Source organism: Bombina bombina, chromosome 11, assembly GCF_027579735.1.
Source record: "Bombina bombina isolate aBomBom1 chromosome 11, aBomBom1.pri, whole genome shotgun sequence".
Taxonomy (NCBI): domain Eukaryota; kingdom Metazoa; phylum Chordata; class Amphibia; order Anura; family Bombinatoridae; genus Bombina; species Bombina bombina.
In genome coordinates this window covers 185,394,664-185,411,257 of record NC_069509.1, presented here as the reverse complement: position 1 = coordinate 185,411,257, position 16,594 = coordinate 185,394,664, and the positions used below count along the sequence as shown (strand labels likewise).

The 16,594-nt window shown below is 34.4% G+C and overlaps 1 protein-coding gene across 1 annotated transcript in view; it reads left to right on the top strand.

Annotated features, from left to right (window-relative positions):
- Window positions 1–7,472: 7,472 nt before the first annotated feature.
- Window positions 7,473–16,594, top strand: part of LOC128641790 (lipopolysaccharide-induced tumor necrosis factor-alpha factor homolog) — a 67,992-nt gene continuing 58,870 nt past the window's right edge. The window contains exon 1 of the mRNA XM_053694324.1: window positions 7,473–7,558. The gene's annotated coding sequence lies outside the window, so the exon portion shown is untranslated. The remainder of the gene's footprint in view (window positions 7,559–16,594) is intronic.

Genomic DNA, 16,594 nt, shown 5'->3' with positions numbered 1-16,594 from the left:
CCGCGGAGCATCCATCCCGGCCGACTGCTGAACTTGGAATGATGTACCTTTAAATGACGTCATCCGGAACAGCCAATAGAATGCGAGCTCAATCTGATTGGCTGATTGGATCAGCCAATCGGATTGAACTTGAATCTGATTGGCTGATTCAATCAGCCAATCAGAATTTTTTAACTTAATTCCGATTGGCTGATAGAATCCTATCAGCCAATCGGAATTCGGCGGACGCCATCTTGGATGACGTCATTTAAAGGTACATCATTCCAAGTTCAGCAGTCGGCCGGGATGGATGCTCCGCGGCGGCGGAGCGAAGAAAGAAGATTGAAGATGCCGCCGGAAGAATGAAGACTTTGCTGCCGCTTGGAGGAAGACGTCGCCGGAGGAAGAATTCTTCTTTGCCGCTTGGAGGAAGACATCGCCCGGATCGGATCAGGAGTTCGGCCCGGTGTGGTGAAGACAAGGTAGGGAGATCTTCAGGGGGGTAGTGTTAGGCTTTTTTAAGGGGGGTTTGGGTGGGTTTAGAATAGGGGTATGTGGGTGGTGGGTTGTAATGGGGGGGGGTATTGTATTTGTTGTATGCAAAAGAGCTGAATTCTTTGGGGCATGCCCCACAAAAGGCCCTTTTAAGGGCTGGTAAGGTAAAGAGCTTTGAAATTTGTTGAATTTAGAATAGGGCAGGGAATTTTTTTTATTTTGGGGGTTTATTATTTTATTAGGGGGCTTAGAATAGGTGTAATTAGCTTAAATATCTTGTAATCTTTTTTTTATTTTTTGTAATTTAGTGTTTGTTTTTTTTTGTAATTTAGTTTAGTTAATTTAATTGTATTTTTAGATAGATGTTAGTAGTTTATTAAATTTATTGATAGTGTAGGTGTATTTGTAACTTAGGTTAGGATTTATTTTACAGGTAATTGGGTAATTATTTTAACTAGGTAGATATTAAATAGTTAATAACTATTTAATATCTATTATACCTAGTTAAAATAATTAACAATTTACCTGTAAAATAAATATTAACCCTAACATAGCTACAATGTAATTATTAATTATATTGTAGCTATCTTAGGGTTTATTTTATAGGTAAGTATTTAGATTTAAATAGGAACATTTTAGTTTATAAATGAATTAGATTAATTTAATATAAATTTAGTTAGGGTTAGATAGAGTTAATATAGTTAATATAAATACTATAGTAACTATATTAACTATATTAACCCTAATATAATTAGGGTTAATATAGTTAATATATATAATGTAATACCTATATTAACTATAATATACTTAGGGTTAATATAGATAATATAGCTGGCGGCGGGGTAGGTAGATTAAATTAGGGGTTAATCATTTTAATAGAGATGGCGGCGGTGTAAGGGGCTTACATTAGGGGTTAATAATTTTAATATAGATGGCGGCGGTGTTAGGGGCTCACTTTAGGGGGTTATAGATATAATATAGCTGGCGGCGGGGTACGGGAGCGGCGGTTTAGGGGTTAATAACTTTATTAGGTTGCGGCGGGGTACGGGAGCGGCGGTTTAGGGGTTAATAGCATTTTTATTGTTAGGCTAGTGAGGGGGGATAGCGGATAGAGGGTTAGACAGTGCGGGCTATGTTAGGGAGGCGTGTTAGACAGTGCGGGCTATGTTAGGGAGGCGTGTTAGACAGTGCGGGTGTTTTAGACTTTAGTCAGGTTTTATAGGCGCCGGCAGATTCTAACGTGGCGCAAGTCACTGGCGACGCCAGAAATTTGTACTTACGCAGATTTCTGGACATCGCTGGTTTGTCAGACTTACGGCACGTTAGCATCTGACGGCGACCTATATGGGATAGCTCGAGTTGCGAGCTGAAACTGCGGGCGACGCCGGTTCCCTCGCTTGCGCCGCAAACTGCGATCGATATCGGATCGCGCCCATTATTTATAGTTTTTTTTTTTCGTAGATCGATAAGTTTTTAGCTCCAAAAAAAAAAATGGAATATTACTGATTGTGAACACCTGGGGTAAGATTACATATATGGCGTAAGTTTTAGCGCAACTGCTGAAACCCATGCCGCCCGTAAGTTCACCTCGCACATCAAGTGAATCACATATACGGCGCTGGCAGATCATATACTGCCGTAAGTCGGATAAACTGGTGAGGTTCAGAAATGTTTGTAAATACATTTTTTTGCCAGTGACTTATGGCAGTATTTGAACTGCCAGCGCCAAAGTAAAAAACAAAAAAAATTTAAATCACCCGTAAAAATCTAACCCGACTCCCAAAAATTAAACCAACACATCAAAATCCCTATATCCGCCATCTCTCCACATCGCAACTACTAATAAAAGTATTAACCCCTAAACCGCCAACCTCCCACATTGCAATCCACCTAATTATACTATTAACCCCTAAACCGCCACCCCCACACAATGCAAACTACCTAATTAACCTATTAACCCATAATCCGCCAACCCCCAACAACGCCAAGTATTAAACTAATAACTAAGCCCCCTAACCTAACACCCCCTAAGTTAACCCCAATTACAATACACTAACATGAAATAAAAAAAATACTAACTACATTAAAAAATAATAAACATTTACAACAAAAATATTTACTTTACTTTACTAAAAATAAAAAACCTAACAGTACTCTTAGAGAAAAACTAAAATTACAAAAAATAAAAAAGCTAAGATTACAAAAAATAACAAACTATCGGCTAGATTACGAGTTTTGCGTTAGAGGCTATGCGGTGCAAACGAGCAGTTTTCTCTCACCGCTCACTTACCTGCAGCGCTGGTATTACTGGTTTTTACAAACCCGGCGTTATTAGGGAAGAAGTGAGCATTGAGCAAAATTTTGCTCTTTACCGCACTCCAATACCAGCCCTGCTTAAGTCAGCGGTGAGCTGGTTGTACGTGCTCGTGCACGATTTTCCCATAGGCATCAACGTGGAGAGCCATCTGAGAAAAAGTCTAACACCTGCCAAAAAGCAGCGTAAAACTCACTAACGCAGCCCCATTGATTCCTATGGGGAAATAAAATTTATGTTTACACCTAACACCCTAGCATGAACCCCGAGTCTAAAAACCCCTAATCTTACACTTATTAACCCCTAATCTGCCGCCCCTGACATCGCCGACACCTGCATTATATTTATTAACCCCTAATCTGCCACTCCAGACACCACCGCCACCTACATTATACTTATCAACCCCTAATCTGCTGCCCCCAACATCGCCGACACCTACATTATATTTATTAACCCCTAATCTGCCGCCCCCAATGTTGCCGGAACCTACCTACACTTATTGACCCCTAATCTACCGCCCCCAACATCCCTGCCACTATAATAAACATATTAACCTCTAAACCGCCATCCTCCCACCTCGCAAAAATTAGTTAAATATAATTAACCCCTAATCTGCCGTCCCTAACATCGCCACCACCTACCTACATTTATTAAACCCTAATCTGCCACCCCCAACGTCGCTGCCACTATATTAAATGTATTAACCCCTAAATCTAAGTCTAACCCTAACCCTAACACCCCCTAACTTAAATATAATTACAATAAATCTAACTAAAAATTCCTATCATTAATTAAATAATTCCTATTTAAAACTAAATACTTACCTATAAAATAAACCCTAAGCTAGCTACAATATAACTAATAGTTACATTGTAGCTAGCTTAGGGTTTATTTTTATTTTACAGGCAAGTTTATATTTATTTTAACTAGGTACAATAGTTATTAAATAGTTATTAACTATTTAATAACTACCTAGCTAAAATAAATACAAAAGTACCTGTAAAATAAAACCTAACCTAAGTTACAATAACACCTAACACTACACTATAATTAAATACATTAACTAAATTAACAACAATTAAATACAATAAATTAGCTAAAGTACAAAACAAAACACTAAATTACAGAAAATAATAAACAATTACAAGATTTTTAAACTAATTACACCTAATCTAATAACTCTATCAAAATAAAAAAAGCCCCCCGAAATAAAAAAAACCCTAGCCTAAACTAAATTATCAATAGTCCTTAAAAGGGCCTTTTGCGGGGCATTGCCCCAAAGTAATCTGCCAATACACCATTAAAAAAAACCTAACACTAACCCCCTGAAGATTGACTTACAGTTCTGAAGACCGGACATCCATCCTCAAGGAAGTGGCAGAAGTCTTCATCCAACTGGGCCGAAGTCCTCAACGAAGCCGGGAGAAGTCTTCATCCAAACCGGGCGAAGTAGTCCTCCAGACGGCCATCCAGATGGCATCTTCTCTCTTCATCCATCCGACGCGGAGCGGCTCCATCTTCAAGACATCCAACGCGGAGCATCCTCTTCTTCCAATGACTAAAGACGAATGAAGGTTCCTTTAAGTGACGTCATCCAAGATGGCGTCCCTTAGATTCTGATTGGAATTAAGGTAGAAAAAATCCTATTGGCTGATCCAATCAGCCAATAGGATTGAGCTCGCATTCTATTGGCTGATTGGAACAGCCAATAGAATGCAAGCTCAATCCTATTGGCTGATTGCATCAGCCAATAGGATTTTTTCTACCTTAATTCCGATTGGTTGATAGAATTCTATCAGCCAATCGGAATCTAAGGGACGCCATCTTGTATGACGTCACTTAAAGGAACCTTTATTCGTCTTTAGTCATCGGAAGAAGAGGATGCTCCACGTCGGATGTCTTGAAGATGGAGCCGCTCCACGTCGGATGGATGAAGATAGAAGATACCGTCTTGATGAAGACTTCTGCCTGTCTGGAGGACCACTTCGCCCAGCTTGGATGAAGACTTCTCCCGGCTTCGTTGAGGACTTCGGCCCGGTTGGATGAAGACTTCTGCCGCTTCCTTGAGGATGGATGTCCGGTCTTCAGAACTGTAAGTCGATCTTCAGGGGGTTAGTGTTAGGTTTTTTAAGGGTGTATTGGCAGATTAGGGGTTAATAATATTTAACTAATGTTTGCGAGGAGGGAGTGCGGCGGTTTAGGGGTTAATATGTTTATTATAGTGGTGGCAATGTTGGGGGCAGCAGATTAGGGGTTAATAAGTGTAGGTAGGTCGCAGCGACATTGGAGGCGGCAGATTAGGGGTTCAAAAATATAATGTAGGTGGTGGCGGTGTCCGGAGCGGCAGATTAGGGGTTAAAAATTTTCTTTTACTGTTTGCGATGTGGGAGGGCCTCGGTTTAGGGGTTAATAGGTAGTTTATGGGTGTTAGTGTACTTTTTAGCACTTTAGTTATGAGTTTTATGTTACGGCATTGTACCATAAAACTCTTAACTACTGACTTTAAAATGCGTTAGGACTCTTGACAGGGTAGGGTGTGCCGCTCACTTTTTGGCCTCCTAGGACAGACTCGTAATACCGGCACTATGGAAGTCCCATAGAAAAAATACTTTACGAAGTTTACGTAAGTCGTTTTGCGGTAAGGCCAAAGAAGTGTGCGGTGACCCTAAACCTTCAAGACTCATAATACCAGCGGGCGTAAAAAAAATAAGTGTTAGGACCTCTTAACGCTGCTTTTTTACCCTAATGCACAACTCGTAATCTAGCCGTAAATTATCCAAAATTAAATTACCCCAAAATTAAAACACCCCCTAATCTAACAGTAAACTACGAATAGCCCTTAAAAGGGCTTTTTGTAGGGCATTCCCCTAAAGAAATCAGCTCTTTTTTGAAAAAAACAAAAAACAGTACAAAACCCACCCAACCCCATAAAATAAAAAAGACATAACTAAAAAAATATCTAATCTACCTATTGCCCCTAAAAGGGCATTTGTATGGGCATTGCCCTTTAAAGGGCAATCAGCTCTTTTAGTGCCCATGAAAATAAAAAAAGCCCTAATCAAAAAAAAAAACCACCCCAAAAAAACAACCTAACACCCAAAAACGTACTCAGTCACCATTCCTGAAGTCCTGACATCCATCTTCTTCCGGACGGAGCAAAGTCTTCATCCAGGTGGCGAAGGTCTTCTTCAATCTTCATACCGGTCACGCTGAGCAGAGGCGGCACAGAGCGGAGGCGGCACGGTCACCCGACATGGAGGGCCTCTTCATGCAATCGTCTATCGCACACTGAAGATTGAATAAGAGGTACCCATTTTATATTGAAAATTTTAAATCAGCCAATAGAATGATAGCTGCATAAATCCTATTGGTTGTTCAAATCAGACAATAGAGTTTAAGCCACTTTCATCCTATTGGCTGCCCATACAAAAGCCCCAATGGATAGATTAGTTTTTTTTTTAAGTTTTAAGGTTAGGTCTTTTTTTGTGGGGTTGTGCGCCATATATGTGATTGCTTGATTCGACTACTAATATTTGTTTAATTTCTGTGTGGTTAGGAATTTATTAGACGCTGCACTAGATAGATAGATAGATAGATAGATAGATAGATAGATAGATGGATGATAGATAGATAGATAGATAGATGATAGATAGATGATAGATAGATAGATAGATAGATAGATAGATAGATAGATAGATAGATAGATAGATAGATAGATAGATAGATGATAGATAGATAGATAGATAGATAGATAGATAGATAGATAGATGATAGATAGATAGATAGATAGATAGATAGATACTAGATAGATAAATAGATAGATAGATAATAGATAGATACTAGATAGATAGATGATAGATAGATGATAGATAGATAGATAGATAGATAGATAGATAGATAGATAGATAGATAGATAGATAGATAGATAGATGATAGATAGATAGATAGATAGATAGATAGATAGATAGATAGATAGATACTAGATAGATAGATGATAGATAGATAGATAGATAGATAGATAGATAGATAGATAGATAGATAGATAGATAGATAGATAGATAGATAGATAATAGATAGATAGATAGATAGATAGATAGATACTAGATAGATAGATAGATAGATAGATAGATAGATAGATAGATAGATAGATAGATGATAGATAGATAGATAGATAGATAGATAGATAGATAGATAGATAGATGATAGATAGATGATAGATAGATAGATAGATAGATAGATAGATAGATAGATAGATAGATAGATAGATACTGGATAGATAGATAGATAGATAGATGATAGATAGATACTAGATAGATAAATAGATAGATGATAGATAGATAGATAGATAGATAGATAGATAGATAGATAGATAGATAGATAGATAGATACTAGATAGATAGATAGATAGATGATAGATGGATGATAGACAAATGGACAGACGGATGGACAGATAGATAAATAAATAGATAGATGGATGATAGACAAATGGACAGACGGATGGACAGACAGATAGATAAATAAATAGATAGATACATATCCTTGAATATAGTTAATTATCTCTGAAAGAAAAAAAAAGAAAACATAAATGTATACAATCTGCTGTGAAAGTAAATGATCTGTAAGCAAGCTTAGTTATAGAGATTAAAGCATTTCTTCTCAAATAGCTGGGCAGGCGTTACATAAAGATGCTACACACCCTCTGTTCATTTGCTTAATAATCTCCAAGAGAGCAGCACACACGTTTTTACTGCAGAGCTACAGGAACTTAGGGTAAGGACACATTTATCTGCTAAATCAGTGGCTGACTATGGAATGATGCGTTGTATTAATATTGTCTGTGGTTACAAAATGAAATAGTGTTTAGCACTTTATAGCAAGTTCATTTATGCTGCTGTAACACAAGTATGTCTTTTTTTTTGTCTATAAGCTACAGAGGATTCTACAACACTGTAACTGGTAGATACTGAGTGAAATATGTTACAAAATACAATATGTTAGTTTATTACTGAGACATTTTTGAAATTAGGTTTTTAAAAAATTAAAGTTTATATGGAAACCTAAATTAAGAATGTAAAGTTTTATACTGAATGATTAATATTGTTATTATTATCATCATTTCTTTGTATTGCGCCACTTAAATCTGTACAGAGTATTGTTGTGTAACAACAAAAAAATCTGTAGCAGAAGAGGATAAATAATATTATTCTACATAGCATTATTTAGTTTAAACACATAAATGTTTAGAATCCATCATTTTATAAAGGGGTTGTTAAAGGGATATGAAACCCATCATTTTTCTTGTATGATTCAGATAGAGCAGCAGTTTTAAACAATTTTCTAATTTGCTTCTCTTATCAAAGTTACTTCATTCTCTTGGTATCTTTTTTTGAAAAATATCAGGAGCGTCTGGATCACTATCTGGCAGCAGTTTTGCAAGAATGTTATCCATATACAAGAGAGCACTATGTGGCAGCAGTATTTTTTGCCATGTAGTTCTCCTGAAACTTACCTAGGTATCTCTTCAACAAAGTATACCATGAGAACAAAGAAAATTTGATAATAGAATAATTGGAAACTTTTTTAAAATTGTATGCTTGGTCTGAATCACAAAAGAATATTAATCTTCTAATAGTCCTGTAGAGAAGGATGTAACCATAGTTTATACAGTGAAGAGTTATTTGCTGCTAGAAAGCTGTGACAATACACAGAATGATTTTGTGTTACATTTAAAGAGCTTTTACTTCATGTGAATACTGATATTATATTGATCTTGGTTTTGTAGATTAGAATTTTTAGTTCTTTATTTTATTTATTAGGAAAAGCCCAAATTATTTCTGTATCAGTTCTTTTCTGTAGCAATGAGTTGTGATACCCAAGTATTTAAATGAAACATTGTTTGATTATCCATGAGTATACAGAGCTGCAAGTCAAACACAAAAAGTACAAAAGGTAATCAGCGCAATTCTTTAAGATACTGTACTTCCTTTCAAATGATTGATCCAGAGAAACGATCAAAACAAAGAAACAGTTTTTGAGACAACAAAAAGGAAGCGCTGGAATAAAATAGGAGGTAGATTAACTAAGAAAAAAACCCTCTTTTAAACCTGCTAGCCAATATCTATATAAACTATTTTAAGCGTAGTACTGTACGATTCCGAGGAGCTTGAGAAAAGGAGGGTAACCTCGGAAGCGCGTTGCTCAAACTACCTACCTAATAAACTTTGTCCAGAAGGAGCACCTGTAAACAGCAGGTGTAGGAAGGGGAGCTGTAACGGTCTGTGTCGGAAGCATGAGAATCGCTGTGTTTGCCTAACAGCTGTATGAAAGAGACCCCAGGATTTCCTCAAAGTCGCCAAAAACAAAGAACCGGGTATTAGAGATAATAGCCCGAGAATACCGCTACTACCTTACGGTCCTTTGAGGGATTTTAGAAGCCGGAACAAAATCATCTGGTGTAAGTACCTATATACACTATTTTGATATACTTTTAACCGCCTATAACGAGACCATCTCTGTCTCCTTTGCTTTCAGACAAATATCAGTTCTGGAAGCACAAAAACAATTGCATTTTCTTTGTATGGACTTAATTCAGATGATTGTGTTTTTATTTTTCTTATGTGTATATTTTCGATGTTTTTTATGAATTTGAGATAATTTGATTTGCTTCTAAGTATTTGGTTTTAAGTACCTCTTGTTATTTCTATGCTACTAACCCAATATTGCAAGTGTCTTCTATGAATGTGTGGATTTTAGCAATTCAAATTATTTTGTATACAACTTTTAAATTTTACATATCTTTTTCATATATACAGCATCAGAATCGTGTGGTACTGCGCTTAAAATAGTTTATATAGATATTGGCTAGCAGGTTTAAAAGAGGTTTATTTTTCTTAGTATATAGAGCTGCACATGACTTGTTCAGCACTAATGTCCAGATTACAAGTGGAGCTATAAATATTGCTTTTGTGAAAACGATTTTAGCACTCCCCTGAGTAATACCAGCACACGCTAAAGTTGACATTAATGCAAGAGTGCGCTTTCATAGGCTCAAATGGGAGCCTTGTTCTCATGCCGTGAGAAGTGGGCATGAGAACTTTGCGCCACGGAGGAGGTAAATCATGCAGCGATGCCACAAAGTGTAAATATATATGTATATGATTATATACCTATATATTTTTGTGTTAATATGAGTATATACACATATTAACACATAAATATATTTGTATATAAGCATGATTACAGGGAACACACAGTTTCCATACACCACAATGTAAAGGCACTTTTCAGTGCCGTTTTTTTTTTTTTTTTCAAACACCCCCACCCACTTACTTTAGGCCCCAAAAACTGCTTTTTGCAGTTATTTTATTAAAAAATAAAGAAGATGCTATCTTTATTTTTTTAATACAATACATGACACTGCATTTGGGTGCTTTTGGGGCACATTTATAAAATTAACCAGAGGTCTGAACTCTGGTTAATTTTATAAGTGCTAATTGCTACCGGCCACTTGTAATTTGCCAGTTTGCGCGTGCGCTATAAATGAATGCTCCACTTGTAATCTGGCCCTATATGTTTAACACTGTTACAACTATTGATTCAAAATTTGATGCCATATAGGGCTAAAGTCACGTGAACACTCCAGAGCCTACCTCTGTATGCTCTCAAGGAAAGCTTTAACAAAGAAGAAAAAGAGGTCAATTTTATAGTAGATTTATATTGCAGAATATGTTTTTTTTATTTCATGATGTATCTTAATCATTAAAGTATCATTTTGACTTTCAATTCCTCAATATGTACACACATATAAACATATATACGCATAAATACATATGTACACATATAAATACATAAATACATATATACACATATAAACACATAAATACATATATACACATATAAACACATAAATACATATATACACATACATACATATATACACATATAAACAAATAAATACATATGTACACATAAACACATAAATACATATATACACATATAAACAAATAAATACATATGTACACATAAACACATAAATACATATACAGTATACACATATAAACACATAAATACATATATACACATATAAACACATAAATACATATATACACATATAAACAAATAAATACATATGTACACATAAACACATAAATACATATACAGTATACACATATATACACATATAAACACATAAATACATATATACACATATAAACAAATACATATATACACGTATAAACAAATAAATACATATGTACACTTAAACACATAAATACATATGTACACATAAACACATAAATACATACATATACATATAAACACATAAATACATATATACACATATAAACACATAAATACATATATACACATATAAACACATGAATACATATATACACATATAAACACATAAATACATATATACACATATAAACACATGAATACATACATACACATATAAACAAATAAGTATATATGTACACATAAACACATAAATACATATGTACACATAAACACATACATACATACATACACATATAAACAAATAAATACATATGTACACATATAAACACATAAATACATATGTACAAACATATAGACATATATTTATAAGAGCTTTGAATAAACAAAATAGATTTCTACCAGGAATGAAGAACATGCACACCTAAACAATTTCTATTTAGACTTTCTGTGATAAAATCATTATGTATTTACACACTCAGTTCACCTGAAACACTGCCCACCCTCCCTCCATATAATCCCACCCATCCCCTAATTCCGTCACACTATGGGCTAGATTTATTAAATCTGTATACGCGCCCCTGTACGCCTCAGCTCGCCTGTGGTGGGGCGAAAATACCCGCAGGCTTTCGGCATTGCACACGAGCGCAATTTTGCGCTCGCGTGCAATCCCGCCCCCTGCCCGCGCACAGCCAATCACGCGCGGGCAGGAGCTGTCAATCTCCTCGGTCGGACTCGACCGAGGAGATTGAATTTCGCCAGTTTAGAGGTGGCGAAGAGCCGTAGGGCTGCCGTAGGGGCTTCATAAATCTAGTCCAATAATGAAAATGTGCAACTCCTGCAGCTGATGTCATTTCAAAACACAGCATTTTCCAGTCACAAGACATCCTTATGATTTTCCAGCACTACTGCATGGAAAAAACATTTCTACACCCACTCACTGCAGGTGACTTTATTTAGAGAATACACAGAGAAATGGAATAACTTCATTTCCCTCTTTTTTACCATATTACCCTTAACCTAGAAAAGCTTAAAAGGACACTGAACCCAATTTTGTTCCTTTGTGATTCAGATAGAGCAGCAATTTTAAGCAACTTTCTAATTTACTCCTATTATCATTTTTTCTTTGTTCTCTTGTTATCTCTATTTAAAAAAAGAAGGCATCTAAGCTTTTTTTGGTTCTGCGCTCTGGACAGCACTTTTTTATTGGTGGATAAATTTATCCACCAATCAGCAAGGACAACCCAGGTTGTTCACCAAAAATGGGCCGGCATCTAAACTTACATTCTTGCATTTCAAATAAAGATACCAAGAGAATGAGGAAAATTTGATAACAGGAGTAAATTAGAACGTTGCTTAAAATGTCATGCTCTATCTGAATCACAAAAGAAATAAAATGGGGTTCAGTGTCCCTTTAACCTATTAAGGGACAGATTACAAATGGAGCACAAACATTTGAATGCAAGCAGTATCGGGTTTTTGTAATCATTTGTGCACAGGTTAAAATGTGTTCATATTATTGTGAGTTGAAAGTTAACACTAGAATGATTACCGCAAGCTCTGGTTAACTGTTTTGTCAAACATAAAAGTTGCACAAAACACATCAAAAATACATTACAAAGTACACTTAAACTCATATTAAAACTGTCTAATACAAATGATAAAAAAAAAATATTTCACAAAAAAAAGTTATAAGGGCTCAATCAAGGCAGCCAAAGGGATTTAAAGGGACAGTCAACACCAGAATTTTTTTATTTAAAAAGATTGATAATCCCTTTATTACCCATTCCCCAGTTTTGCATAACCAACACTGTTAAAATAATATACTTTTTAACTCTGTGATCTAAACTTCTGCTGACTGCCCCCTTATTTCAGTTCTTTTGACAGACTTGCATTTTAGCCAGTCAGTGCTCACTCCTAGGTCACTTCACGTGCATGTGCTCAATGTTATTTATACAAAACTCATGAACTAATGCCCTTTAGTGGTCAAAATGCATTTAGATTAGAGGCAGTCTTTCAACTAAGAATACCAAGAGAACAAAGCAAAATTGGTGCTAATAGTAAATTTGGAAGTTGTTTAAAATGACATCCCCTATTTAAATCATGAAAGGTTTTTTTGGACTTGACTGTCCCTTTACCATTGAGATACATACATGTCTAAAGATATATGTATACAGATGTATTCATGTATTTATATGTGTATATATGTATACAGATGTATTTTTGTATTTAAATGTGTATATATGTGTACAGATGTAGCTATGCATTTATATGTGTATATATGTATACAGATGTATTTATGTATTTATATGCGTATATATGTATACAGATGTATTTATGTATTTATATGCGTATATATGTATACAGATGTATTTATGTATTTATATGTGTATATATGTATACAGATGCATTTATATGTGTGTATATATGTATATACAGACATATATACACTCATAAACACATAAATACATATGTACACACAGATAGACATATATACACATATAAACACATAAATACATATATACACATATAAACACATAAATACATATGTACAAATATAAACACATAAATACATATGTACACACAGATAGACATATATACACATATAAACACATACATACATATATACACATATAAACACATAAATACATATGTTCATAAACACATAAATACATATGTACACATATAAACACATAAATACATATGAACACATATAAACACATAAATACATATGTACACTCATATAGACATATATTTATGTGCATAATAACCCTTTGCAGTTAAGTAGATGGAAACATAAAAATTCATATTTATGCAATATTCATATTAGTAAAGTGTTATACTGAGTATTTACTGTAAATATTTGACATGCCAATGTTCTGCACATAGCAGTATATTTTATGTTCTATGTATTTCTAAATGTATATTCCAATATATATATATATATATATATATATATATATATATATATATATATATATATATATATATATATATATATATATATATATATATATATATATTTATATATATATATATACTTGCAGAGAAAGGTACACTCTCACGAACAGATATAAAGTTGCCAGGGTGCTGAATGCAGGTTATGATATAAGTAATAGAAGACAGCAATCACTGGTCTTGAGCAAAGCAAAAAATAGCTCTAATTAAATTACTCAAGACCAGTGAGTGCTGTCTTCTATTATATATATATATATATATAAATATATATATATATATATATATATATATATATATATATATATATATATATATATATATATATATATATATATATATATATATATATATACTGTATATATATATATATATATATATATATATATATACTGTATATGTATATATCTATAACAAAGTGTGCATCAGAAGAGGGTATGCTAAGACGATATAAGGCAATATACTGTATGTAACATTTCTATGTTTAGTGCAGTGTACATCAGAAGAGGGTATGCTAAGACAATATAAGGCAATATACTGTATGTAACATTTCTATGTATAGTGCAGTGTACATCAGAAGAGGGTATGCTAAGATGATATAAGGCAATATACTGTATGTAACATTTCTATGTATAGTGCAGTGTACATCAGAAGAGGGTATGCTAAGACAATATAAGGCAATATACTGTATGTAACATTTCTATGTATAGTGCAGTGTACATCAGAAGAAGGTATGCTAAGACGATATAAGGCAATATACTGTATGTAACATTTCTATGTATAGTGCAGTGTACATCAGAAGAGGGTATGCTAAGACAATATAAGGCAATATACTGTATGTAACATTTCTATGTATAGTGCAGTGTACATCAGAAGAGGGTATGCTAAGATGATATAAGGCAATATACTGTATGTAACATTTCTATGTATAGTGTAGTGTACATCAGAAGAGGGTATGCTAAGACAATATAAGGCAATATACTGTATGTAACATTTCTATGTATAGTGCAGTGTACATCAGAAGAGGGTATGCTAAGACGATATAAGGCAATATACTGTATATAACATTTCTATGTTTAGTGCAGTGTACATCAGAAGAGGGTATGCTAAGACAATATAAGGCAATATACTGTATGTAACATTTCTATGTATAGTGCAGTGTACATCAGAAGAGGGTATGCTAAGACAATATAAGGCAATATACTGTATGTAACATTTCTATGTATAGTGCAGTGTACATCAGAAGAGGGTATGCTAAGACGATATAAGGCAATATACTGTATGTAACATTTCTATGTATAGTGCAGTGTACATCAGAAGAGGGTATGCTAAGACGATATAAGGCAATATACTGTATGTAACATTTCTATGTATAGTGCAGTGTACATCAGAAGAGGGTATGCTAAGACAATATAAGGCAATATACTGTATGTAACATTTCTATGTATAGTGCAGTGTACATCAGAAGAGGGTATGCTAAGACAATATAAGGCAATATACTGTATGTAACATTTCTATGTATAGTGCAGTGTACATCAGAAGAGGGTATGCTAAGACAATATAAGGCAATATACTGTATGTAACCAGGGCCGGATTTACATCTCAGGTGCCTGTAGGCACAAAAACCTGAAACGCCCCCAACCACCCACACCCCCCCTACCCCCCCAAAAAAGTGAAAAAAAAAACCAGAGGAATTTTTTTTATTACTATTTAGGACAACTAAAAATAAATATTAGATGTAAAACATAAAAGCTTAAGGTAATTACATTTTCCCTTTTATGGAGATACACAAATACATACACCAATTGCAATATTTGTTGTAATGGAAGCTACACCAAAAATCAATATTCACTTAACCCAAATGGCCATACAATTAAAACCGACCGTTATCAAAAATAGATGGAACATACACCTATGGAATGTATTGCAGATATCTCTGGTAATTTCTTTTGTGTATTTATTGACAAAGGCTCCACAGGACTTCTTCAGCCTCTTGGGGTTAAATTTTGTAGCCCTCAGTTACCGCCCTTTATGGCCCCTTGGACAAATAATTCTGCATAAGATAGATCAATTTGCAAATAAAACACACTGACCTACTTACAGTACAGTTTACTCTTACTCACTCCTATGAGATTTTACAGCCACAGTGTATGCAAACACAACAGCTTGTCTGATCCATCAAACACAGCCTCACTAATTGTGTTTTATTCCTTGTATGTGTCACAGGGAGTCAATGATATTCCTTGATTATAACTATATTACAATTCAAAGACAGAAAATATGCAGCAAAGTGCAAAATTCATAGCTGGACCTGGTTATCTATTTTTCACACTCTAATATATTTGTATATGTGTTAGAGTAGTGTTAGAGTAGGAATTTATTAAAGTGTGTGTGAACATATATATACACAAACACATATATATATATATATATATATATATATATATATATGTGTGTGTGTGTGTGTTATATATATATGTGAATAATATACACACAATCACACACACACACACACACACACACACACACACACATATATATATATATATATAAATATATATATATATATGTGTGTGTGTGTGTGTGTGTGTGTGTATATTATTCACTTCCTTCATT